We start from the raw sequence: 27,339 nt of genomic DNA, 5'->3' as shown, positions 1-27,339 counted from the left end.
TGTTTTCATAGTTTGACTATTATCAATAATGCTGCCATAAACATTGGGGTGCTTGTATCCCTTTGAGTATTTTTGTATTCTTTGGGTAAGAATTGATGGTTCATCAGGTAGTTCTATTCTTAACTTTTTGAAGAACCTCCATACTGTCTTCCAGAGTGGCTGCACCAGCTTGCATTCCCATCAGCAGTGCAAGAGGGTTCCTCTTTCTCCACATCCTCCCCAACACCGGTGGTTTCTTGTGTTGTTGATTTTAGATATTCTGACAAGTGTGAAGTGATAGCTTATTGTAGTATTGGTTTGCATTTCCCTGAAGATCAGTGATGTTGAACATCTTTTCATGTGTCTGTTGGCCATCTGTATGAAAGCGTTGAATCACTATATTCTACACCTGAAACTAATATTACATTGTACATTAACTGACTGGAATTTAAATAAAAATTAAAAAAAATAAAATTGCAACATCAAAAAAAGGAGAAAAAATGTGTCTTTTACTAAATAGAGTTATTTTTTCATCTAATGAAAAAGATTTTTAAAAATCAATTTACTGAAGCTTAATTAACTGTTATAATTGGCCATAAATGACAGGCTACCAATTAGCTATAAAATGAGTGATGGCAAAGGAATCTTGTCAAGATAGACTTTCAAGAACTTAGAAGCAGGTAAAAGCAAATTAGCTACACCCGCTCATGAGACAAGCTTTAGCTGAACAGACCAAAGTGCAAATAATTTAAACCTGGCAACGGAGACTGAGAAGACAGAAATATTAATTAACACAAAGAAGTGAGGGACTGAGCCTTGTATGAAGGTGTGTGTTATGGTAAAACTTGTCAGCTTTCTTTGACTTAATCTTATCTGCATATGTAAGTCTTCATGTGGTGTTTTGTTACAGTTTCTGGAACCATGAACCTATCCCAACTATTGTGAATATTTATTCATTGCCAAAGCCCAATCATTGTTTAAAACCAAGCGATCGTAGTGCTGAAGACTGTGGGTAGCCTAGATGTAAAAGTTTTGCTAGGGCTATATCTGCCCATCCCAGTTCCTGGGACCACTGCAAACTAAACATGTGTCTGTGTCTTGCTCTACTTTCTGGAACACAGTGTTGTGGTGGATGGAGTCACAAAGAATGCAAAGAAATCTTAACAGTAAAACAGAACATCATTAAATGGTGCTCCAGGGTGCCTGGGTGGCTCAGTGGGTTAAGCCTCTACCTTCGGCTCAGGTCATGATCTCGGGGTCCTGGGATTGAGGCCCGCATTGGGCTCTCTGCTCAGTGGGGAGCCTGCTTCCCCCTCTCTCTCTGCCTGCCTCTCTGCCTACCTGTGACCTCTCTCTCTCTCTTAAATAAATAAATAAAATCTTTAAAAAAAAAAAAAAAGGTGCTCCAATCTAGGGGAGCAGCACCTTCAGGTGGACTGAGGTCAGGGTGGGAACAGTTACTAATCTTCTAATTAATCAGAAGAAAGTGTTCATTGGCAATAATGTTGAAGGTATAATTTATGAGTTGTTTAAATGGTTGAGAGCAAGTAAGTCTCCCCCAAACATGCAGACTAACATGATATACAGAGGTAGGAATGTGGTTTGGTGAGTTGAAATGATATGGCGCTTTTCCTTGGAAGGGGAGTCTGTGACTTAGGAAATAAAATATTGGTTAGGAATTTGGGGAACTTGGGATGACGGGAATATAGAGAGACTTATGAGAGTTTCAGTTTAGCTATCTTAAACCAAGGTCACTGTTTTAAATTTATGGTCTGCAGAATTTGAGTCTTATCTACTGAAGGTTGAAAAGAAATGAATGTGTACAAATAGGAAAAGCTGACTGAATTATAAGTGGATTTTCAAGGTATTCTATCTTTTTAAACTGCTCATCCATTTAACTTATTATATATAATTTGGTGGGCAAGTTCATCTATGAGACAAAAATAATTATTTTATTGTTACCCTACAGTATAGGAGCCTGGAATAACTATATGTGGGTAGTGGAATCATATTTTGGAATATTATTTTTTTCTCCTGGTCTTTATGACTGTTTTCTTTTCCTCACATTCAAAGAGAAAGGCAGCATTAAATCCCACTGCCTTGGGAAGTGAGTGTGACAGGACATGGAAGTGAGTGTGACAGGACATGGAAGACAGAAGGGGAAAAGAGTGGGCGGAAATGCAGAGGTGGTAACTGGTAACTGATGTTGGTCTACGAAGTGAGGTAGAAGAATGAAGATAGAATGTAGGAAGAAACAAATGAGTGGCTAGAAGAAGGAAACTTCCTTGAAAATAAGAAGGTTTCCCAAACTCTAAAAGGTGATAAGAAGGGTCTGCACTTTCCAGGAGAAGAGGAGACCAAGCTGTGACTCCTAGAGATGCCTCCCAGAGAATTAGCAGGACAGCTGACAGGGGTGAAGCCTAAGACCAAGGGCTGGAAGTCAAATGTCCTCGGGATCATCAAGGTAATGCCAATTGTAAAGCATGTGCATAAGCAGTAAGGAGTGGTGGCAACTGCGGCTAACTAGAGAACATACGACCTGGCTAAGGGTATGCAAAATGGTCTTTTGGCTTTGGGGGTTTTTTGTTGTTGTTGTTATTGTTGTTGTTTTTGCCCTTTTCTTTTTGTTTTGTTTTGTTTTGTTTTTTGAAAAAGCTTTGCTTGCCCCTAAAATATTTGTGAGCCAAATTCCACATCTTCTGGGCTCCAGGACAATACAGAGACATAATTTGCTTTACCATCAAATCCTATGACAGGGAAGCCACAGAGAGCCACTGAACTTGTGTGGACCATGGGGACAAAGATAATTGTCATTTCAATGGTGAGGTTTAGACAAGAAACAACCCCTGGAAGAGAATGATCTCACCTCCCCTCTTCCGCTTCCAGTTACAGATATTTGGACATTATAATCCTGGATTCTTGCTATGAACCCAAGCAAGGGGAAGGAAACTCTATGAATGGCTACTGTTAGACTTCTCAATTGTCTTTGTATTAACCTGAAGGTGATGTGGGGCAGGATGGTTCTGTGGTACAGTTCAGGGTTACAAGGTACACACAACTTAGTAAACGGAATAAACCAATGAAAGCCTATTGTGAATGATAGAGTTTGGCAATGAGACAGATCAGATTCCAAATGGACGGTAGCCAACCAATGAAACAGATACACTTGCACAGGTGAACATGAAGGACAAAGGTACAATTTATTTGTTCCTGCAGCAGACAGGAGGCATCTCCTAAAAAGGGAAACTGTTTCTTTACTCTAGGACTCTGTGTTCATAGACTAAGAAGACATTCTCAATGAGAAACTGCAGTTTGGTTCTGCTACATCCCCCTGACTCCTGGACAGTTTTCTCTCTTGTCTTATTTTCTCCACCCCGATCTTTTACTGGGCATAAAATAAGCATAAGTTTATTGCTTTTTTAAAAATGGCCAAAGTTTTGATAGATATCAAATAAAGATGTGGTGGGAAAAGTGCTGGTTCTGTGACATTACCTCCTTTATCTGTATGTGGCATACTCATTCAGCTCTCACCTTTATATGCCTGGAAAGTATTTTATCCTCAGAGTTTAACAGTAGCAACAACCACCACAACAGATCCCAAAACATAAAAAATCCTTGCATACCATTTTCCATTAAAAATTTTTAATGTTTTTCATTTATCATTTTAAAATAAAAGACAATCTTTTAAAAAGATGTATTTATTTGTTTTAGAGAGGGAGAGAGAGAGAGCTTGAGGGGCAGAGGGGCAGTGGAGAGGGAGACAGAGAATCTCAAGCAGACTCCCCACTGAGTGTGGATCCCAACATTGGGCTCAGTCTCATGACCCCAACATCATGACCTGAGCCAAAATCAAGAGTTGGACACTTAAATGACTGAGCCACCCAGATGTCCCAAATCAAGGACAATTTTAGAATTTTTTTGTATGTAGCTGTTACATGTAGGGCAATCTGTATTTAAATTGGGGGTAAATTATGTTAAATGAATCCTGGATAGTTTTCCCTTCAAGTCAAGTATCCTGGTATTTAAGCAAATTTCTTGTTAAAAGTTGAAAAGAAAAGAAAATGGGAGATAGCAATTTCATATAATCTGTCTTAGCAAGCACTCATTTAGATATCTAATCATATACGATCATCTATATGGGACAGGGAGATAAAATTGTATAGGAGGAAACTTTTGCACCCAGGAAACTTGCAATCTAGTGGAGGAAGCAGAAATACATTGAATACAAGGGAAGGTATGATAAGTACAACTGAAAAGAACAGAGTCCTGTGGGGACACAGAGGAGAGAAGGGGTTTTATTGGTGGGGAGGGTTAGATGACCAAGGAAAGACCCAGCTGTACTTGAGCTCATTTTAAGCAGGTACCATACCATATTCAGCAGAAGTTTAAGAAACACCCTGAAATTGGATAGAATGTGAAGGCAGCTCGTTGCTCCTTCGTCCCTTATCTTTCCTGCAGCCTTGTCACCAACCTTTCTGACATATCAGCATCACCCCTTGACTTATTTGTTTGATGTGCCCCATGCAGAGTTTGAGGATTCTGTCCTGGTGGCTTCCTGGTCCCACTTGTGAAAAGTATTTTCAGCTTGTAAAGTAAGAGTCTCTCTCTCCCTAAATATTTATATTTAGCCAAAACAAGTCGTTCTCAACCTCGGGCACATATTGGAATCACATGGGGGCATTTGAAAAAATACAGATGGCTGTCCCTTGCCTCCTGGTAATGATGTACTGAGGGCATAGCATCCCCCTGGGGTGTTCCTGCCAGGAATGCAGAACCTGATTGTAGCCATAAGGAAACACCTGGAAAACCCAAACTGAGTGACATTTTGCAAAATAATTAGAGTGTTGGTTAAAAATTTTTCAGGTCATGAAAACTATGAGGAACAAGTCCATTTTAAAGGAGACCAAAGAGAAGTGGGAACTAAATACAATGGTGACCTTGAACTAGATCCTAGACCAGAAACTGAACCAGAAAAACGACATGAGTGGGGCATTTGGAAATGTCTGAGTGAGACTTATAGATTCAATAACATAATTGTTAGCATCGTGGATTTCTTGATTTTGATCATTGTACTGTGATTATGTAAGAGAGTGTCCTTGTTCTTAAGAAACACACACTAAAATATTTTGAAGAAGGATGTCATGTCTTCAACTTTTGAATGTTTTAGAAAAAAAGCATAGGTAAAGGAAGTATATATATTTAGAGAGAGAGATTCAGAAAGAGGAGAGTGAGGTATAGGAAAGGAATGATAAAAGTACTGTGGAGCATCTGGATTAATGGTAAACAGGAATTCTTTATGCTATTTCTGCAACTTTTTGGTATCCTTTATTATTTTTTTTTTAAAGATTTTATCCATCCACCTGACAGAGATCACAAGGAGGCAGAGAAGCAGGCAGAGAGAGAGGAGGAAGCAGGCTCCCCGGCAAGCAGAGAGCCCTATGCGGGGCTCGATCCCAAGACCCTGGGATCATAACCTGAGCTGAAGGCAGAGGCTTTAACCCACTGAGCCACCCAGTTGCGCTGGTATGCTTTATTTTATTTCAAATTTAAAAAAAAAAAAAGGCATTGATGCCTGGGTCTCACTCCCAGAGGTCCTCTTACTTCATTCAAGGTTGTGGCCTGGGCCTCAGGGTTTGACATTCTCCCCAGCTAATTCTGGGTGCAGCCAAGTTTGAGATCCACTGGTCTCCGCAGACCTTGGTGTCTAGACACACTGACTCTCTACCCATCATTTATGGAACTTGTTGGAGTAAAGAGCATTGGTGTTAGAGAATTAAAAAAAAAAATCTCTGAGAAGAGCAGTTTATCAGAGTCTTAAATACAGATCTCCCAGGAGCCCAGCAAGAGCATAAGTATGTGAAGCAGCAGAATCCAAGATAATGGAATGCTGACAACTTGTCTGGATCCAAGTCATTTAACTCAGATTTTTAAAATATTCTCCTGAACAATCCAAAATAGGCAGGACTATCTTGGGGCAATGTTTCATCATGTTGTAACACACAGACCTGAAAGAACAGGGAATGATGGTCACAACTTGTCGACATAGAAATTTGGCAGTACTTAGGTTCCTCTGAGTATATGCCTGTTGTGGGCCAGACCCAATGTTGAAGCATATTTGGTTTTTATTAAATTTCAGCAAATTATATATTTAAGATAAATTTGGAAATAAGGAAATTTGCATTCAACTGTTTCTATTAGGCTAACTTTGGCTGCAAGTAACATAAAACCTCAACGTAAACAGATTTAAACAATAAAGCAGTTTAACGTGTAACATAACAGGAAGTCTTACAACTTAATGTTCTTAAAGATCTGGCTGCCTCCCATCTCTCTGTTCCACCTTCTTTAGTGGGCCCCATGTTTGCTTTCCAGACAGCTCCTGTGACAGTCCCAAAAGGGCAGCAGAAACTCTAGGCCTCGCATTCAGATGTAGCAACATCCAAGAAACAATCTTCTTTTGCTTTTACCTCCTAGGAACAAATAAATCTGTTCCAGAAAGCCTTAAGTAGATTCCCCTATGTCTCAATGTCCTGAGAGTCCCATATTTATTCCTAAGCTGAGCATTGGAAATAAAACGGGATATCTTTTTCTTTTCTTTTTTTCAAAAGTAGAGGGGGTGCAGAGGGAGAGAGAGAATCTTAAGCAGGCTCGGAGCCTGATATGGGCCTTGATCTCACAACCCTGAGATCAGGACCTGAGCCGAAATGAAGAGTTGGATGTTTAACCCACTCAGGCACTTTGAAAATGGAATTTTCAGGTTGGGCTTGGACTAGAGAGTATTTGCCTTGAGGACGGGATCACCATCCCTTGAGACACGTGGAAGGCAGGATGGATACCTGGTAAACTTCGGGTGAAGGTGGGAAATGAGCATGAAGTAATCAAGCAGTAGAATCTGAAACAGTAACTTCTTAATTAGACATTTCTCCAAGATTAAGTCATGGAATGCTCTTGATCAAGTAACAATTTTTCTAGATCTCACTTATCTGTTCACCTAAAAAATAAGGGTTAGACTGGATGGTTTCTAAGATCATCTTCACCATTAATAGCCTGTTAGTCTATAATCACCGTTTACTAAGATCTAAAATATAAAGGAACTGAAGAACTTGGTATTTGTGAGAATGCCTTTCAGAGCAAATAATTCTTAACAATCTAGACCCCAAATAAGGGAAAAGTAGATGCTTTAATAGCATAACGAGGGCTTCTGGTTTCTGGTCCAGCACGTTAAGGACTTAGAAGTCATCACTCCATCTAACAAGCAAAAGGCTGAACAAACTCAAAACCAGCAACTCTCCTTAGATCTGTCAGAGAAATGAGATCACAGGGCAAACTGCTGCATGGGCAGAAACAGAGAATCACAACTTACTGGAACAAAACCCCACATGCATAAGCATGTGAGAAGATGGGTGACATCCTATACCACTAGGGAATGGCAAACTCAGACAAGAATGAGATGCTGTCATATACCTATGAGAATGGCCCCAATCCAAGACACTGCCAAGAGGAATGCTGGGAAGATGAGGAACAGCAGGAACTCTCATTCATTGGTGGTAGGAATGCAAAATAGTACAGTCACTTTGGAGACAGTTTGGAAAACTAAACTTTTGCCAGTTCAGTTTTCTTACAAAACTAAGCCTATTCTTAACATATGACCCAGCAATTTTACTCCTTGCCATATACCCAAATAAGCTGGAAACATACGCCCATACAAAGGCCTGCACACAGGGGTGCCTGGGTGGCTCAGTGGGTTAAAGCCTCTGCCTTCAGCTCAGGTCATGATCTCAGGGTCGTGGAATCAAGCCCTGCATCAGACTCTCTGTTCAGCAGGGAGCCTGCTTCCCCCTCTCTCTCTACCTGCCTCTCTGCCTACTTGTGGTCTCTGTCTGCCAAATAAATGAATAAAATCTTAGGGGAAAAAAACCTGCACACAAATATTTATACCATCTTTATTCACAATTGCCCAAACTTGGAAGCAGGATGTCCTTCACTAGGTGAATAGACAAATTGTGATACCTCCAGATAATGGACTATTGTTCAGAGCTAAAAAGAAAAGAGCTATCAAGGCATGAAAAGACATGGAGGAAACTTACATGCATATTACTAAGTGAGAGAGACCAATCTGCAAAGGCAAAGACCGTATGGTTTCTACCATATGACAATCTGAAAAAGGCAAAACTATGGAAACAGTAGAGGGATCAGTGGTTACAAAGGGTTAGGGGATGGAGGGATGAGTAAGGGGAACATGGGGGATTTTTAGGGCTGTGAAACTATTCTGCACAATACTGTAATGGGGAATACGTGTCATTATATATTTGTCAAAACCCATAAAATGTATAACACCAAGAGTGAACTCTATACACTTTGGGTAATAATGATATGTTGATGTAAGTTCATCCATTAAACCAAATGTACCTTTCGTGTGCAGAATGTTGCTAGGAGGGGCGCTGGGCCATGTCTGAGCCGGAGGAGAGGCAGAATCTCTGTACCTTCTCCTCAATTTTTCCATGAACCAAAAGCTGATCTAAAAAATAAAGTCAAAGTTAAAAAAAAAAAAAAAGCATAATTAAAACTGTCAGACCCTGAGATATAAATTGTATATAATAAAATTAAACTATTCTCTTTTTCACTTCAGCCTTGTCTGTTACTTTCTTCAGGAATATCATAACAAACAGATTTATATGGGACTTTGATAAGCAAGAAAAGCAGGCAAGGTTCCCATTGGCATCTCCCATGTTTCCACGAATGTGGGGAAATTCTCCAAACTTTTTCTCCCAAGAGGAAAAACTGGACTTTTTTTTTTTTTAAGGTAAACATCTAATTATCGACTTTCTTGAAAAAATAACCTTTTAGATATTTCCTGTCCTTAAGATGTTACCATTGGACGTATAACCACCAGGATGGTGCGGATGTCACAACAGATGCTGAAATTCCATGAGCAAGGTTAGTGCTGACATCTACTGTTGGAGCTGGAGCGTGAATTCTGCTCTCGCAGGCCGTCCTGAGCGAGGAGCCCTGCTTGGGCTGCGGGAGCTGCAGGGGTGGGAGTGGCTGGGTGGGGGAGAGCATCACCTAAAGCTACATTCTCCAGAAAAAGGCAGCCAGGAAATCGCTTAGCAGGTCTTGAGATAAGCGTGTTGCAGATAAATTCTCATCCCGGAGTCTTCCCGACGCTCTCTCATCTCTGACACACCTCCCACTTTGTTTCTCTCCTGTTTCTGTCTCGGGTACTTTGAAGAAAAAAGTGGATATGGCCGCTGGGTTTCCGACTATCTCTGGGGAGGATGCGCGGGAGAGAAAAGGAGAACAGGAACTTCTCTGACCTTGGTCTTTCTTCTGCCCCAGGGCTTTGCTCTAGATTGGAAATCAGCTACCTCCCTTTTGTGTTACTTATCTTTCTCTTTCTCTGGAAAGATTTCCCACCCCAACCTGGGAAATAGCTGTGGAGTTAGTCACTCTGCCCATTTTAGAAGGTGTGCGGTTGTGCGAGGTCTCGCGCTCACTCAGTCAGCTCGCCTCGCTGTCTCCCGCGTCTCCTGCAGGACGGGAACCTAGTGTGGAGAAGAGACCCAGAGCGTACATTCTTCCAGTCACAGAAAAGCACACCCTTATTCTTGTTCTGTGCAAAGGAAAACAGCTGTGTGTTGCAACTGCTGTTAGGCAAGGCCTTCTGTAAAAACCAAGAATGGCAATATCTCCCCCGGAGATACAGCGGACGCCTCCGTGGGGTCTTCTGCTCTGGCTGCGTGTTCTCATTCCTGGCTCCTGTGCTCATTTTACCTGATCCAGGCACATTCCCTAAGAATAAGAAGCTTGGTCCCAAGATCTGTGAAGGACTAACTGTGCCCCCACGTGGAGAACACAAAGAAATTGTCTATATTTTCCACCTCTTACTTCCTTTCAAGACAACTCAAATAGGCTAATTTAACAGCCACAATTTGTTGTTGTTGTTGTTGTTTTCTCTTTTTACAGTGACTTATTTGGGTATTTAGGATGGGAATCGTTTTAGGAAAGATTGTTGGTAGTTGCCAACCTTCTTCCGGGAAGATCTAAATCGGTTTAAAGGGTTTGTGTTCTTTTGAGGAAAATCATAAAAATCCTTCTTTTATTCATACAGATATAATCAAAGGACTCTTTGTAACACTTATCTTACGTGGTAGGCATTTTGGAAGGCACAGTATGGTAGGACACTTTGTAAAAATCTGTTTCAGAGAATATCATGTTATGTTCATTGAAAAAAAAAAAAAACTTGGTGAAACATGACAGAAGAAGTGGGCTTGGCTGTTGATGGCTGTGGGCCATCCACTCCCAGGACGCTGTTACACACAGTAATAGGGCAGGATGACACTTAAACTCATGGACCCTGGCCTCACAGTGGCAGGGTTCAAAGCTCTGCTCTACCAGTCATGCACTATATGGGACTCTGGATAACTTTATGCTCTATGACTGTTTCCTCATCTGTAAAATGTTAATAATAAAATAAGTTAATATATGTGTAAAATACTTAATGGTCTTTCTGGCACTCGGCTTGTATTAGCTGAGAATTTACATCCTCATCATTAAATGGAATGACTAAGTTATTGGTCATATCCTATCTTATTATAAAAGCAACATTCCAAATCACTGGCTTATCTTTCCCATTTAAATGTTATAAATCAGGGAGTGCCAGGTTTAGAAAATATTTGGTTGACTGATGGTCTCCTTATTCAGGGAACATTAGTAGTTCCCTAACTTTCTTTAGAGAAGGGTTGTTTTGTTTTGTTTTAACAAAACTTGCTTTCATCAAAAAAATAATTTTTTAAAACTTTGTCATCTCAATTCTGCTTGATTTTGTTCGTTTTTGCTTTCCTCTAGCATTTCAGCCTGTTTTGTGCTCCCATGTCCTTGTCACTGAACGCTGTTTCCAGGCATCCATCTCCTATTTTGACTAGCTTGGGCTGGGGTCTCTGACAGCCAGGCTTTTAAGTGGGGCTCCTTTTAGGCCCTACCATGAAGAGATCACCACGGGGCCGCGAGCAGAAAAAGATCTTGGGAAGGGCTAGGCTATCAGCGCTCACGCGTTTTCTGGAGAGAAACAGGGAAAGGAAAAGAAGCGATGTCGATTGGCATTAGATTGAATACATGTGAACCCCTCAGCATTATCTCCTTCTTCTCTCCCCACGGCCTCTGTGAGTCATGACCACTAACCTGGTATCTACCTGGGATGAAGGATGAGCAACCTATATTTTCTGTGTCCTCCATTTAAGAGACTTTTAAATGTATCCATTCAGCCTCTTTCTCTTCCTTAAAATATGGATAAGTACATATTAACTAACTCTAGAAGAAATTTAGAAGAAAGTGTGTGTGCAATCTTCCTCCCACTCCCCGTTCCCAGTTATTAGCCACTCTTTGTACCGCTAATATTTGTCATTGCTGATAATTGGAATATAATTCTTCTCTACTTCTGCCTCAGCCACTGCCTGGCTTTGTCTTTCTTGTCTTTTCTGAGACTTCTGCTTGGTCTATTACACATTATTCTCTCCTTCCTTTCTTGCCTTCTTAACCAAAGCTCCACTATGTTGAGGGCACACTGGATTTTGGGGGGACCACACAGAGTCACCTGTGGCCTTTTGTGGTAGAAGGTCCCAACTTAATTGACTCAGCTGGGTGATGGCGGTTGTACAGGCTTGATTCTGTACCTAGTGCTTTAGTCAACTCTATGCCCTTCAATGATGTAAAAAACAAAACAAAACAAAACAAAAAACAAAAAACAAACAAACAAAAAAGCAACGAAAACCAAAACCATGATAAGATTAACTGGGATGAGGCTTTCATGTCACTGTCGCCACTCATGGGGCCATGTTGTCAGTGGCCCTACTTCACACGGTGGGACTCTTACTGTCCCAGATGACTCACAAAATAGTCCAGCACAAATCCACTGTACTAAAGTGCCTTCTGTGTTTCTAGGGTACTGTATATTTTTCCAGCTATCAATGGGCCCAATTTTTTCCCAAGTTTTAAAACACAGCTGCTGCGGTGCCTGGGTGGCTCAGTGGGTTAAGCATCTGTCTTTGGCTCAGGTCACGATCCCAGGGTCCTGGGATGGAGCCCTGCATCGGGCTCTCGGCTCAGAAGGGAGCCCGCTTCCAGCTCCCTCTCTGCCTGCCTCTCTGCCTACTTGTGATCTCTGTCTGTCAAATAAATAAATAAAATCTTTAAAAAATAAAAAAACCTTTAAAAAAGTAAAAAATAAATAAAATGTTATAGGCATACTCAGTTTGAAACTAGTATGCATTTGGAAACCAGGAGATTCCACTATTTCATTGCCCATCTAAAATGAGATGGCTTGTAACATTTTCTTGGTCGAATTTTCCTCTCAGATTATTCTAAGAGCCCAAATTAGATGTCACCCACAGCCAGGGAATCCGTGAGAAACCACTGCCACCCTAAATATCAAAGGCCTCAAAAATACATACAAGCTTTAAACCAGCATTTTTACATTTAGTAATTTATTGTAAGGAAATCATTAATCCCAACAAATCCTAAGCAACAAAGACTTAGCTGAAGATGTTTAAGACAGTGCTATTTATAATAATGCTTTATTGAAAGCAGTCTAACTGGTGAATGTAGAATTATGATTAAATGTTCATGATACCTGACACAAATAAAATTCTATGCCACCATTAAAAATGATGTTGACATAGGAAAATATTAAGTGCAAGAATTGGGTTAAAGGTATAAGTATGGAGTATGTACGATATGTTCCCATCTTTGAAAAAATATATACATATAGGCACTATGAATAGCTTTCAGAAAAAATGCCAGGGGTGGTTAATTCTTGAGTGGTAAAATTATAAGAATATACATATTTTAAGTAGACTGCATGTCCAGTGTGGAGCCCAACATGGGGCCTGAAATCATGACCCTGAAACCAAGACCTAAGCTCTTATCAAGAGTCAGATGTTTAACCGACTGAGCCACCAGGCACCCCATAAGAATTTACATTTTTGGGGCGACTGGGTGGCTCAGTGGGTTAAGCCTCTGCCTTTGGCTCAGGTCATGATCCCAGGGTTCTGGGATCAAGCCCCGCATCGGGCTCTCTGCTCAGCAGGGAGCCTGCTTCCCCCTCTCCCTCTGCCTGCCTCTCTGCCTACTTGTGATCTCTCTCTCTCTGTCAAATAAATAAATCAAAATCTTTAAAAAAAAAGAATTTATATTTTCTTGTATTTCTTAATTTGTACTTCTTCTACAATAATCGAATAGTAATTATATGTTTTTTTGAAGACTTCTAAAAAAAATTACTGTTCATCTTATAAGAACCACCAATATATATCATTTCAGTCTTTCTGCTATGAAAAGTGTTCAAGGTATTATAGAAACTATACGAGACATGAAAGAAATGTACATGAAAGTCAGTCATTCAGAGAATCTAGATTTATAAAATATTACATTGTAAGCCAATCATTTACATAGAGCATTAAATTAAACAAGCGGCACACTCTTTATCTAAAACAGATGAAAAAAAAAACATTATTTTAGTGATTCATTTTGTCACCATAGAATTTCCATTTCTGCTGGATTGTGGTGCACACATTGCATGTTCTTCTATATAAGAAATTCATTTAAAGGCACCAATAGAATTTAAGCTGCAGATGGACAGTTAAGAGAATAGCTGAAACTCATTTATAAAATTGGAATGAACCCAAGGTAGAGAATGAAAAAACCAAAGCTTCTACAGATGTTTTCCAGAATTTTTAGAATTCAGGATCATCTTGTTTAATTCCCAAAGCAGCAACTCGTAGCAGCATAGGATCCCTGAAGTACGCAGAGGAGATGATTCAGAAACAAAGGGGAATAAATCATCTAACAAATAATTAAAATTAAGCCTCATGTCAGTAGGTGGCAGGCACACACTCATCTATTCGGCAAACATTTATTGAGCACCTGCTTAACAAATCACGGGGCCCAAAAATGATTTCCTAGGCAAATACATGACTCAAAACGATTCATTCTATATGTATCCTCTTTGGCTTATAAGCATTCTATGTGCAAAGTCTCGTTTGGATGAACATCAGGGACAGCAGTGAGAAAAGAATGGCAAAGGTGCACCATACAGTGTGAGGTGTGTGTGTGTGTGTGTGTGTGTGTGTGAGAGAGAGAGAGAGAGAGAGAGAGAGAGAGACGGAGGGGGAGGTAAAAGCTACAAAATGTAGCTTTCCTTTCTTTCTAGACTCTTTGCCTTGGGAGCTGGGAAGCACTGTGGTCCTGTCCTCCCCCCTTGCCCTTCTCTTTCTTCAGCTCCCACCTCCTCAAATAAACCACAGCACCTAGGATCATTTCTCTGATCCGCTGTGCTCAGGATAACTACGGGAACGAAAAGATGGGCATGGCAAGGAAGCAGGCTGGTGATGCTATCCATCTAGGCTCCCGGAAACTGACTGAATGGCTCACTGACTTGGGAGGTCAAGCTGCAACAGTCGTAAGAGGCATCTATTTTCCATGTACTGAGAAGTATCACAAAGTCGAGGATAACTATGCGAGAGAATCCTTTTCGTCCGCCTCCTGGTGTGCTAAGAGTTAACTCTCTAAATGCCTTCATCCTTTTGTCTCTCCTCTAGTTGAAATTATTTACTACACCTGCCATTTTATGTCTTGCCTTAGCAACTAGAGCAAAGTACATTAAGTTCCCATAACACAATTTTCAACTGTAAGCAACTGAAGAAGTTCAAGAATATTAAAACCACCTTAGAAGCTGTTATGATTGTTTACTTGCATTTTTTTCCCATAAAAATTAGAGTGGCACCTGTGAAAAAGATCTGATTATTTGAAGGTTCCCGTGTTTTGGGTTTTATTATTTCAGACTTCCTGCCTTGTTGATGAACTTGAGGTAAACTTGAAGTGTAAGAGTTTTCCGGAACTAAAAGAGAGACTAATTCCCAGATTAAAAAGAGGCTCAAGATGTTTTTGCTTTTTGCTGCTTGGATTGCATCACATTACCTGAGATCCTTGAAAAATATCCTGAACAAGTTATAAAAAGGAGGAAAAGTAGAAAAAAATGTAAAGGATATCTCATCCTCAAAATGACATTTTCACATTAATTTAATAAAATGAATCATTAAGGTCAAACAAATTTTATGTGAATTAAATTGTGCTACATAAACTACCATGGGTTAAAAAAACGAACAACAATGAGCAAAAGAGGAAAGGGTCGAGAAGAAGTTAAGTCATCTAACTAGAGTTAGACAGTACAGCAGACGACTATCCCAGATTCTGACATTGCAGATGGTGTTTTTTGCTACTTCCCTTGCCTCATGGATACTTTGCATTTCACATCATTTTGAAAGGGGTCCGTTCCCAAAGGGTCTGGACATGCAGTCATTTCAGTGTCGCATGTGTTCTCACACGCCTTCTGCATGAAACATTCACTGACGAGGCAGAGCTGTGCTCAGCGTATTTTTCCAATGCTGTTTGGACCATTATATAAAAATGGCATGCACTGTTGTTTATTTCACCTGTTCTCAGTACTGACGGTTGTGGAAATTACTATTTCTGAGGACAACATCTGTTCTCATTAAAGAGAGGTAAAGTGTTCTCCAGACCCAGCTAGGCATTTCATTAAATGTGATCTATGCTGCAAGGTCTAAAGTGTTCATTTATTCACCTTGAGATGCTATTAGGAATGGACATCTGTGTGATGTCCAATGGATGTAATATAGTGCACTAAAATGGGATCCTTCAATTTAAAGCTATTTCACTATGGGTTTTAGAAAGTTACATTTCTCAGGAAGTGTTCAACTCAATGGCCTTCTCTGCCTTTTTAAAATATGGTGGTATATTTTAGATGTGCATGTGTGTTCATATATATATATAATAGATGCGGAGACTAAAACCAGATAAGTACCATGAACACTTGGAAGTCATGCCATAGTGAAGTTTCTTGCAAGAACTAATATGGCCTCTAGCAGTTAAATTTTAAGTCAACACATTACCAAGATGCGCTATCAGATGACTTAAAGAAAAAGAATGGCTCCCGGGCTGTGGTGTGTGGGCCATGAGAACTAGAGCATAGGAAACTGACCAGGAATCTGCCTTCTGTGCCCTGAAATCCTTCACCATGTCAGCACTGAGGTCCAACCTCCCACAACTGGGAGCAGTGGGGGATTCCTCCTATAGCCCACTCTACCCTACCCACATCCTCCTGCTTCACCCCTGCCCCCAGGGGCAGTCCAGGACACTCTCTTGTCCTCTCCCTTTTTCTTTCACTCAGGGTCAGGTTTGCATCATGCTTCAATGGCCCACCCAGCCTTCCCTGGCTTCCTCCCCCAGTAAATTCCATGCAATCTCATCTTGACATCTGCTTCCTGGACCAACAGATAAACGAAACTGTAACATGACTAATTAATATATTAATGCACTAAGGAAAAAAAGTTAGTCTCAGAAAGAGATTGGTCAGTTTAGGGAGCTCCACAAAAGATGCCAGAGCAAAGCTGAACATCTTAGCTCATGCTCCTCTGACCACAGGGGAAGATGGCGACATTCCAGCCCAAAGCCTATCTTCATGGTGAAATGGATATATGTCTGTGCCCTTAAGTAGTTTGTTAATCTGATCAACACACCTGGCTCGATTTCATTTGTCTCAACTGATGTTCAGCTAATTATTCCACATCCCAGTATGGGTCTCTTTAGGGAAAAAATACATGCATGGACTGACATCTACAAGGAAATGCTTGGGAGCTTCCGAGTATTGCAGACTGGAGACTCAGAATTATGACTGCTGAGTGGGTCAAACATCCATTGCCAACAGTGGGATAACTGGATACCTGTGTAGGGGTGAAGGGCACCTGGTTTCTGGAGGGGATCAGGCAGGCTCTATGGAAGAAACCTTGATGGTGTCTGGCATGCATTCAGCAAGCAGCAAATGTTGGCAATCATTCTTGTTATTGGATTATGGGTAAAACTGTCATCCAGAGGGAGAAACTTTGAGGTTTCTTCCAAATATGAGTGTCTCAACTCCCCAGAGCTGTGTATTGCAAACCGGAAAACTTAAGTAAGAGAAATTTATTGACATAGTGCTGGAAGCTACAGTCTAAAACCAAGGTGCTGTTGGGGCTTTTTCCTTCTGAGGGCTCTGAGGGAGAATCTGTTCCATGTTTCTCTCTTACTTTCTGGTGACAGTGCTTGGCATTCCTTGGCATCATTCCAAGCTCTGCTTCCATCATCAGGTGGCATTCTCCCTGTGCATCTCTGTGTCTTCTCATGGCCACCATCTTCTATATGGTTATACCCACCATGTTGGGTTGGGAGCCCATCTACTCCAGAGTAGCCTCATCTTCTTGACTTATTATAGCTACAACTGCCCCATTTCTAAATATTTCTGAGGTATTAGGGGTGAGGATTCCAGCATATCTTTTTGAGGATACACAATAATGATCAAATTTGATGACTCTATAGAATTTCCCGGAAGTATAGTTCCATAATAGATGTTAAATATAAACTAGGATGTAATTAGGGATATTACTAACATTACACTTGACGTTTGTTCAAATTGGCTTAGTGAGGATAAGGGGGGTTGTACAAATGGAATCTAGAGGAGGGGGCCCAGAGAACATACGGCTGATTTCTACATCAGAAAGAATTTTCTTGCTGCCCTTGAGCTGCTGACAGATTTAGGATGAGGACTGTGGACAACCCAGTCTCCACACATTTTCTTCTAATCCTTCTGCCTCATACCCTGTCCCTCCAGGCCCCTGGAATGCTAATGCAAATAAAAATTATCTATTATTCTGTTATATTTGAATAATGAAAAAGCACTTCCAGTCCTACATTCAAATTTCCTTGCAATATTAGATTGCTTGCTCTATTTTAGCCTATTTACTATGGGCAAAATACATTAACTATGTTTTACTTCTCTATTTTGTGACATTAACATTTGAGTTTCAGATAATCATTTAAATATGTGCCACTGGAAAATATAGCTTATAATTACCACAGTATTTACATTTCTCAGGGTTGAAGCATAGCATTCCGAGTAGATGCTGTTTAAGAATTAATACGGCTGGATGAAAATGACAGAGAATTTTAAAAAGGTCCAGTGGTTTGGGGAAGCTATTCTCCAGCATTCCCTTGTGTTTGATTTGGGGGAAAAAAAAAAAAAAAAAAAAGGCAAGGCAGCTGTTAGGTGCTCTTAGGCTACTCTGCATTTATGGAATTTTCCACTGAGTCGTATGTATTCAGGTCACATACACAGTGAGATTTCCTGCAGTGACAGTACAGATAAAAAGGCTGTGCAACTTGGTGATAATTGTGCTCCATTTAGGCAAACTGTCAACTGGTGCATTTCTGCATTGTCTCAGAAGCATGGGAGGTGCTTCTGTGTACATGCCTTAAATATGAATTCATTAGCACCCAGAGAACAATAGGATGCATTTTGAAATATATTTTAATGAGAAATCGGCATTGAAAGGCCTTCAGAGTTCATGTTTCTGTATCACTTTAGAACTACGAGTTAATTAGTGCCTATTTCAAATGTAGGAATAAACAAACCCTTTCTTCCCATTTCCTATGGGTGGCTTCCCCGAAACATGATAACATATCTTGAATATTTACTGTTTCTAATGATGATGATGATGGCTTAGTAACTCCAAATTATAGAAGGAGGAGCTGGAGAGAAAAAGAATATTAAGATAATTCCTGTGTTTTTCTTTTTCTTTTTAGTTCAAGGTGTGCCCTACAGCCCTAGAGCCAAGATGAAAGCATGTGTTCTGTCCATGAGCTATCTGAAGTTCTCACCCCTCCTGGTTTCAAAGCAACAATGTTATCGAACCCTTTGTGGCATATCTGTTGGACTTCTAAGACTTTCTAGAAGATAATGTTTTTGGTGTGCAGTACTGTGCTAACAGCACTGTGCTAATAGAAGTGTTGGCTTTTGACTCACTACCTATCAGCAAAGCTGCCTTGAGGTCTACTCAAAGACATGGAAATCTGTGCCTATAAACTTGGGGCAGTAAGAAGTCAGCCATTGCCAGGGAAGAGTGGACACAATGCAGAAGTGATGAAGGGTTTAAAATATTCCTCGTGATAAATCAGATAGAAAATGTCTAACATAATTAAAAATACCTAACACTAGTTTCCAAAGAAATTATAGTGATAGGCTAGACTACTCCCTGGAAAGATGCTTTTGCAAATGAAATCATTATCAAAATATTATGTAAATTCCCAAAGCTGAAACAAGTCTTAGAAGCATGACTTTTTACATATAAGCTGTCTTAGAAAAGGGAAAGACTCTTCTCTCCTCTCTCAGTACTTCATGGCTTCTGTACTTTTCACTCTGCCTAGAGGAGTTCTCTGGCTCTCTATGTATCTGCACTGTCTAAAACAGGAGCCACTAAGCCCAGGTAACTATTTAGATGTTAATGTCAATTAATTAAAAAGAATGTTGAAAATTCAGCTCCTCAGAGCCCCAGCCACATTACAAGTGCTCAGTACCCATATGTGACTAGTGGATACTGTGATGGACAGGAGGAATCATAGATCATTTGCGTCATTGAAGAAAAGCTTGCCTTCTTCTCTAGCCATTTCTCCATCCAAATGACAGGCTGGTCCTATTACTCCATCTAACTCTTAATCTCTGCTTTACTGATTATACAATTGACACTCAGGAAAGCAAAGATTCACGGTCAATTTCATATAACTAATAAGCAACAGAACTCTTGATCCTAGCTCAATTGTCTCTAAATTAATTCTTTTTCTCTTTTAACTACCATGTCACTTCTACTCTAATTCAGTAACAAGTCTTCTTTCCATATTGGAAATAAAGAATGAGTAGTCATAAATACAAAAATTTAAAATAAAAACTCCAAAGTTAGAATTACTATTTAGTTTACCTAAGCAGAGAAAAACCTGTGTTATCAGTGAAGTTATCAATACACTGATGGCCTCCTCTTAGGGCTCAAAATAACTATTGCCTTTTTAGCCTTAGACCTTCCTTTTGATCTGATCATCAAAGAATGGTATTTTCCTGTTTCATTTCCTTCCCGGAATATCCAATATGATGAAAGAGGAGAGGATTAGGAATCAAGATACCTAGGATGTAGCTCAGGCTAACTAACTAGATAAGATGTGGGCAAGTCAATTTTGTTATGGGTCTGTTTTCCTGGCAGTCAAGAGATAACTTAGCTGAGTTTCTATGTTCCAGGCCTCAGTGTGCTCCAATGTGATCATGTGGTTTATTAAATTATTGAAATAGTCCCACAGCAGTTGGTAAATGGCACCTCTTCTCAGCCCTCCCAGATTCTCCCCTGGGATCCTTTCATCTCCCCGTGATGTAAAAACAGCAGGGTCAGTGGTTGGTACAATATGGGCCTTCTAACACACTGCTCCAGCCCACAGCCGGTTTTCATTCTGACTTTCAGTTTTCATGTCATAATGGTTATTAACTATTTCGGATATATATGCATCCTGCATGCATCCAAATATATGTGCACAGTCTTCCCATTTATTATGTGTGTAGCTTGTCTGTTTGGTTCAATTTAGGTTTGAAGTACAGACTTGAAGTTGGTAAATTATTTAAGGAATCTGTCAGGCTTTCAGCAAATAAGTCAAGGAGCCTAACCCCACTGAGGAGTGGAAAGACATAGAAATGAGGACAGGATTGCAGGGTTCATGTTCTGGATTGCTATCCATGTGTCGATAGCCGTAAGTTCTGTGAGCAAATTCCTGTTGTCTAAATCATTCTACATCAGTAACCAGCTTTGCCTCTTAAAAATATTTAGATAACGGATTGCCTACCCTCTCCCTACCCTGTGCAAAAAATAAAACAAAAACAAAAACCTAGAAAAAAGGAGTATAAATGATCATCTTTGACACTGAATATATTTCAAAATCATTGAACCAGATTCCCTTCCTATGACTCACTATATACATCCTGAACCAACATTAATTTACCTCTTAAGACACCTGACAACTTCGGGGAAACTATAGAGCATATAATAATTTATTCATAAGGTTCCAGTCATGGTTGATTTTAAAAGATGTTAGCTTCTTATTTAAAGATCCCTCTCTCTACCCTCCTTCTAAAGTTAAAAATGCAATTTCTATAGGGTTCTTTAGATTGTATTTCAATCTAAATTCTCAAGTCCCAATTGATTTTCACAACTTATGCTATTAGTCTTCCAAAAACTGCTTTTGCTAAATAATTGGAGGCTCCTTCCATATTTCTGTACTGATGCTCTTAGCTCATCTGCTAGTTTTCCTCATAGCAGCAAGATGGCTGCAGTGTTCTTAACATCACATCTTCACAAACCAATATAAAGAGATAAGAAATATTTCCCTGAAGTCACTTTAACAGGCTTATCCTACATCTCATTGTCTAAGGTTGGATTCTTCCTAAGTCAGTTACTGAGAGAGCAGAGAGAATCACTATTACCGGCTAAGATGAATCAAGATCTACCCAGTGGGGTAGAGCCAATCTGCTTACAGTATTCATGGAAGACTGTATTCTGTTGGTGAGGAAGACGATGTGGTTGTCTGTTGGGTGGGCAATTATTACCATCTGCCACACAGAATGGCCCTGTGGGGTAGACATTTTTTCCCCCATGTTGTAGTCGAGTAGACTGTAATTTGACATGGTGAGCAAGGTGCCCAAAGCTGAAAAGTGGTCAGTGGTGGAGATGTGATTTGAACTCAAGTCTGGACAAAACTAAGACAGGTGTACCCAACTGCTATGCTCTACCATCTCTTGGTCATACTATACTCACTAAAGATTTCACCTTCTCACTGCCTTCCTCTTCAGTGCAATCTTTCTCATTTCCTGGGGGATTTTGATATTGTGTGAGTGACCCATCAAATCCTACTCATAACATCGGTCTGATACCCACTTCAGTGGTGTTTGTTTTCACCCCACTGTAGCCTCTCACTCCTTTGGCCTTATCTCCAATAACTCATCTACAGTTGAATCTTAAATTCTAACATCTCGTGCTCTGACACAACTCTCAGCCTTCCAGCCTTTCCTTATTCCTACTCTTTCCTACTTATATCTACACCAGTTCTTTAAGTTCCTGGAGTCCTCCAAGCTCCTTTCTGTCTGGAATGTATATTCGAATTTGTGAACTTGCCGACCTCTCAAAGCCCCAGTTAAACCCTCTTGATGGTGTTCAGGACATGCTACCCCAAAATATGGCACCTTGGCATGTCACCTGTCTTAAGCTGAAGGAGTTTGAGAAAAACAGAAGAAGCAGGAAAGTCACTTTGATCTTCCCTCCGTCCTTCTCCCTGTAACAGGTCATAAACCCCTTATGTGAGAGGCGTCTTCCCTATACCTAGAGGAAAGGAACATCTTTATTTCCACAGACTAACAGACCCTTAGAAGAAAGCTAACAAACAGACCTTGCTAAGTTTCTCCCAAGTTTGCTATACTGACCTCATACTCTTTTATTACCTACAGATTTCTCCATGACTTCCCACTCTTCATCAAAGCTAGCATAAAAACACCCAGACCCAACTATTTCTTCCAGTCTTCATTTCCTTATGAAGGCTCCCACATCACATAAAATATATTAAATAAATGCATATGTTTCTTTCCTGCTAATCTGTCTTTGTCGGTTTAATTTTTAGATCCAGACAGGGACTCTAAGAAAGTTTTTCTCCCCTATGCCTTTATCTAGAAGAGAAGGAAACAGAGGATCAGAATGCTGACGTGAGTTGTCTGAGATCTCATTATTTGCAATTACAGGGCTGGAACTCTGGTCCCCTCTGGTTCTGATTCAAGGCCAATGTTTTGTTTTGTTGTCCCTACTCTGTCACTTTAGGTTGTGTCTTTCCTCCTGGCAAACATTTAAAAAAATACACAGCTGGAACAATATTTAGCACATTAGCCATTTATACAGAAGTATGTTATACTTGTTATACTATGTTATAAATGTTTTTTTAATGTCAGGAAAAAGATGTAGTCATGAGAAGTCCCAAAGATAAAAAACCTCTTTGCAGATTTCCCTGCTAACAGGAAATCAGTAATTGAATGGGCAAGTGCTCACAATTCCAATAATCCAGGCAGATAGTCGAAAGATAGCTGAAATTCTCTGAAGTTCTCTTCAGAATGGATGTTGCTGTGGATTAAATTGTTTTCAGATCCAGATGAAGGCTCAAAAACAGTGATACTGGATTTTCCTTAGGACCAGATCTCTAGAAGCCATTGTTTAGATTGTTCCTTTGTAATTAAAACACACACATATGCACGCACACACCCACAAAACAGCACAAAGTGCAATATGAAAGTACTCCAAAAAAAAAAAAAAAAAAAAGAAAGAAAGAAAGAAAAAAGAAAATACTCCCTACTGACTCATAATCTCAGAAAACAAACTGAGGGCTGCTGGAGGGGATGGAGGTGGGAGGGATGGGATGGTTGGGTGATGGACATTGAGGAGCGTATGTGCTATGGTGAGTGCTGTGAATTGTGTAAGACTGATGATTCACAGACCTGTACCCCTGAAACAAATAATACATTACATTTTATGTTAATTTAAAAAAAAGAAGCTCTATTTTCTGCAAAATAAGATTTACTGGAGTTGAATTGCTTCATTTGATTGATCCAAAATTACAAATTTAGATAATCTAGAGATGAGACCTTCATATTTCCAAACACATGCAAATGTGGCTATTTTGTAATGCACTAGCTGGTTATGTTTACTGGCTGGATCAGAATCCTATTGCCTCACACGAAGATAATCACATAAACTGAAATGAGCTTCAAGAAAACACAAAAGTGTTGATTAACAAAAAAGTGATAAAATGTTGAGGGTCAAAACAAAAAAATTCCTGATTTAGTTTAATTTATGTTAACAATGACGTCTTCTGAGGCAATTTTACCTGTGTAATTAACAGTCTTCCAGCTTGATGTGAAGTGACATGATAAGAATTTTAAGAGAGATTTTTTGTGTTTAGGAAACTTCCTATGTATCCATTGTAGTTCTTAGCCTAGAAAGAGAATCCTGATCCTTTAAAGTACTTGTGTGAATTTTATCTAATTACAGTCGTATGGGAACAGATCTCTACCCTAGCTTCAGTTACCGTCCTCAACCCCACCCCACAGAGTGAAAGATGGAAAAAAAGGAACAAAGAGGAAAAAAGGAGGGGGGTGCAAAGAATTCTGTGTTTAATTATGGCTGTAACTGTCAACAGGTGGAGTCAATATCTGAAGGAATTTTTACTGTGGATCACAGGGAGGAATGTGAAAAAATTGTTTGAAAGACAGCTACATCCTGGAGGGATTTTTGTCAGTGTTAGGCATGCCAGCAGTGGCCACCAGTCCTAGATCAAGAATGCATGCCATCCAGCACACTGGTCTGGGGTCAGTTCTAATCTCTTTAGGGTCTGGTGCCTTTTGACTATGTGGGTATCATAGATATATTTCACCGCTGCTCTGTTCCAGAACTGGTCTTTTAATCATAGATCATGCAGACAATCCATGGGTAAAACAGAGGAAAGGATCTCAAAAGTCTGGAAATAAGTGAAGTAAGGTTGTTATTTGAAAATTAAACTAAGAAATAAGTCCACCATAATTTGGAGTAAAGAGAGATATATAAGGTCCCATTAAAGTCACGGGCAAATCTGAGTTGTGCATGTTTAAGCAATGGCAGAAAGTGGATATATTAAGTCTGCCTGGCCAGTGTATTCATATTATGGGGATGGATATGGCAGGCTGTCAAAGCCAAAGCTTGCTGCATATCCTGTTCACATAATTAGTTCCTCTTGTTTCCTTTTCCCTAATGTAAACTTATGTATTTTGCACTGACTTGAATGTGAGGTCTCCTTGACAGTTAGATTTCTCTTTAAAATTTAATAAATTGGTATTCTGTGTTTCTACCTCATGCTCTTTTTCATTTTGTTAGAATAAGGTACATTTCTAAGTCCAAGGAACTCTAGGTTACCGAGGGAGATTCAGAGCCCACAGTTCTGAGGTCATTCTCTGGAAAGTGGTGGATTCACTGTCTGAAATACTCTCCTTCTGAGGACCTGTCTAGGCAGCTAGCTAGTCTTGTTTAGGCAATGCCCCCGTCTCCTGTGTATACCTGCTTCCCTGCCTCTTAGCCAGTCTCCAGTTAGATATCCTTGTTACCATGTTCTTTTCATTAGTGAGCCATTGCTCTTCTGGTAAGGCCTTGTGGTACCCAACTCCATGATGGATGATGGCCCTATCCTACAACAGAACAGGGGATATAGCTGTACCTAAGTCAAAGAGAGAGGAAAAACAACCCGTCAACCCAATGGACAATCCATGGCTCTGGTGATACATAGGACTAAATAATTGTAACAGTTTTTCCTGGAAGTTTTGTGTGCATGGATAGTAAGTAGACCCTCATAGAAGGCTTTATTTCAAGAACTCATCAACCTTAAGAGTTCTTAATTAATCCTTGCTTTTTTTTTTTTGGCTAATTCCATTCGGTAACTGTCACACCAAATTCATTTTTAGAGGCAAGAAACTCAACTATACTATGCCTTTTTCCTCAAGAAAGCATTGTGACAGGGACAATTTATAAATTGTTCTTATTTCATTTGTCAGCCAAATGTAATTTTTTGTATGTGACCAGAAAGTTTTTTTAAAATACTAAATGCTCAAACTGGTGTCAACCATTCAAATATGAAGTCAAAGTAAGTTTCACACCACTTGGTAACTTGTGTTAATGTTTCCTTAATAACACATGAGAACAATGTTTATTTATGATAATTTTTTTTTTTTTTAAATAACAAACCCTAGATGTATATGTCACCAGGGAGCATAGTTCCCTTGTGGATCACACTTTCTGATTTCAAAATTTCAGAGTATCTCCTGACCTATCAATCATTAACTTTTTTTTTTTTTTTTTTTTACCTTCTAAGAAGACTGTGTTATATAACAGATTGTCCCTGACTACTGAAATGATTAATCTGGGGGTGGTGTGGTGGGTGGGGAATATTTAAAAATTTTAAGTAAATCTACTTTATAACACCTCAAAATCTAGTATCTCATAACGAACCAAACCTATGCAAATTTATTGAAAAATCAAAGAAAAGAAGAAAAGAGTTACTAAACTGTAGAACTCAAGCACCGTTTCAGACTATCTACCATGGGTCTGGCATTGTGGGATGCATAGAAGTACTTCAGGCATTTTACACGAAAGACTCCTAGAAGAGATGGGACGGTGGAGGCACTGCCGGGTCTAAGTGGTGGTCTGCCTTCATTTTAGTTCATGTGTTTGTGTAGTTCTTTCCTCCAGAGATGGTGAGTATCCTGGGCAGGAGGACTTGAATTCATCCCTATTTCTACCATTGTCAGCTCCCCTCTACCTCGACTTTCCATCAGCTCTCCGCACAATGACTGGTGTAAATAAATAGGGACATAAGAGATGAAAGGGCTGCATAGAGAATGCAAACTGTGGTGCTTCCACTTCCTCTCACAAATCCGATGCTAGAAATGTCTTCAGGAATTAGAGCCTTTTTCTACTTTCTCCTCAGGAGAGTGACCGAGTAATCCGTGATTTTTAACTTCTTGGAAGTTACAATCCATAGCTCAGCTTGGTCCTAACCCCCGTGCCCTGTCCCCTTTTTTCTCTTTGTGCCTTTGGAGTGACCAGGTCCACTCCCATGACAATGGGCTGACTAGTCCAAACAACTAGTTGCTACAGCTTATAAAAATAACCACACTGGGTGTGTTGGCAAAGCCTGGACTTCAGGGAAGATGAGTAGTGTTCTGAGTCAGCTCCTCATGAAATTCAAGCAGTGATAATGGTGGTAAGGAAAGAGAATTGATGGTGACCAAAATGTCCCCAGATAACATGTCACCTCACTGAGGAAATGGAGATAGAAATAAATGGGTGAACAGAGAAACATGCCAGTAGATTTTTAAAGAAAATAATTTCTGCTGATATTATAGTGTAAAAGATTACATTGACTTGCACTTATTGGAACTTAAGTATCGTAATTAATCTAATGAGGTTTTTTCTAATTTAAAGATTTTTATTTATTTATTTGACAGAGAGAGAGTGAGTACAAGCAGAGAGAGCAGCAGACAGAGGAAGAGGGAGAAGCAAGCTCCCCACTGAGCAGGGAGCCCGATGTGGGGCTCAATCCCAGAACTCTGGGATCATGACCTGAGCAAAAGGCAGATGCTTAACTGACTGAGCCACCCAGGTGCCCCAATTTAATGAGTTTTAAATAGGAAAAATAACATGATGATGAAAGTAGGATAAGTTGTCCTCAAAAATTCTCACTATTACCAGAATTTAATTTTTTAGCAATAAACCCCATAGGACTTTGGGAGAGTCTGCAGTTGGACCAATGTTTGCCTCCTATTCTAAAGGCCCCCCAAATATTTTATTTTTTGTCAGGTTTTGTGTCTAGCCAGTAGATTTAATCATA

This window comes from Lontra canadensis, unplaced genomic scaffold (assembly GCF_010015895.1).
Source record: "Lontra canadensis isolate GAN:19392208 unplaced genomic scaffold, GSC_riverotter_1.0 scaffold59, whole genome shotgun sequence".
In the NCBI taxonomy this organism is placed as follows: Eukaryota; Metazoa; Chordata; class Mammalia; order Carnivora; family Mustelidae; genus Lontra; species Lontra canadensis.
This window is presented reverse-complemented; position numbering follows the sequence as displayed.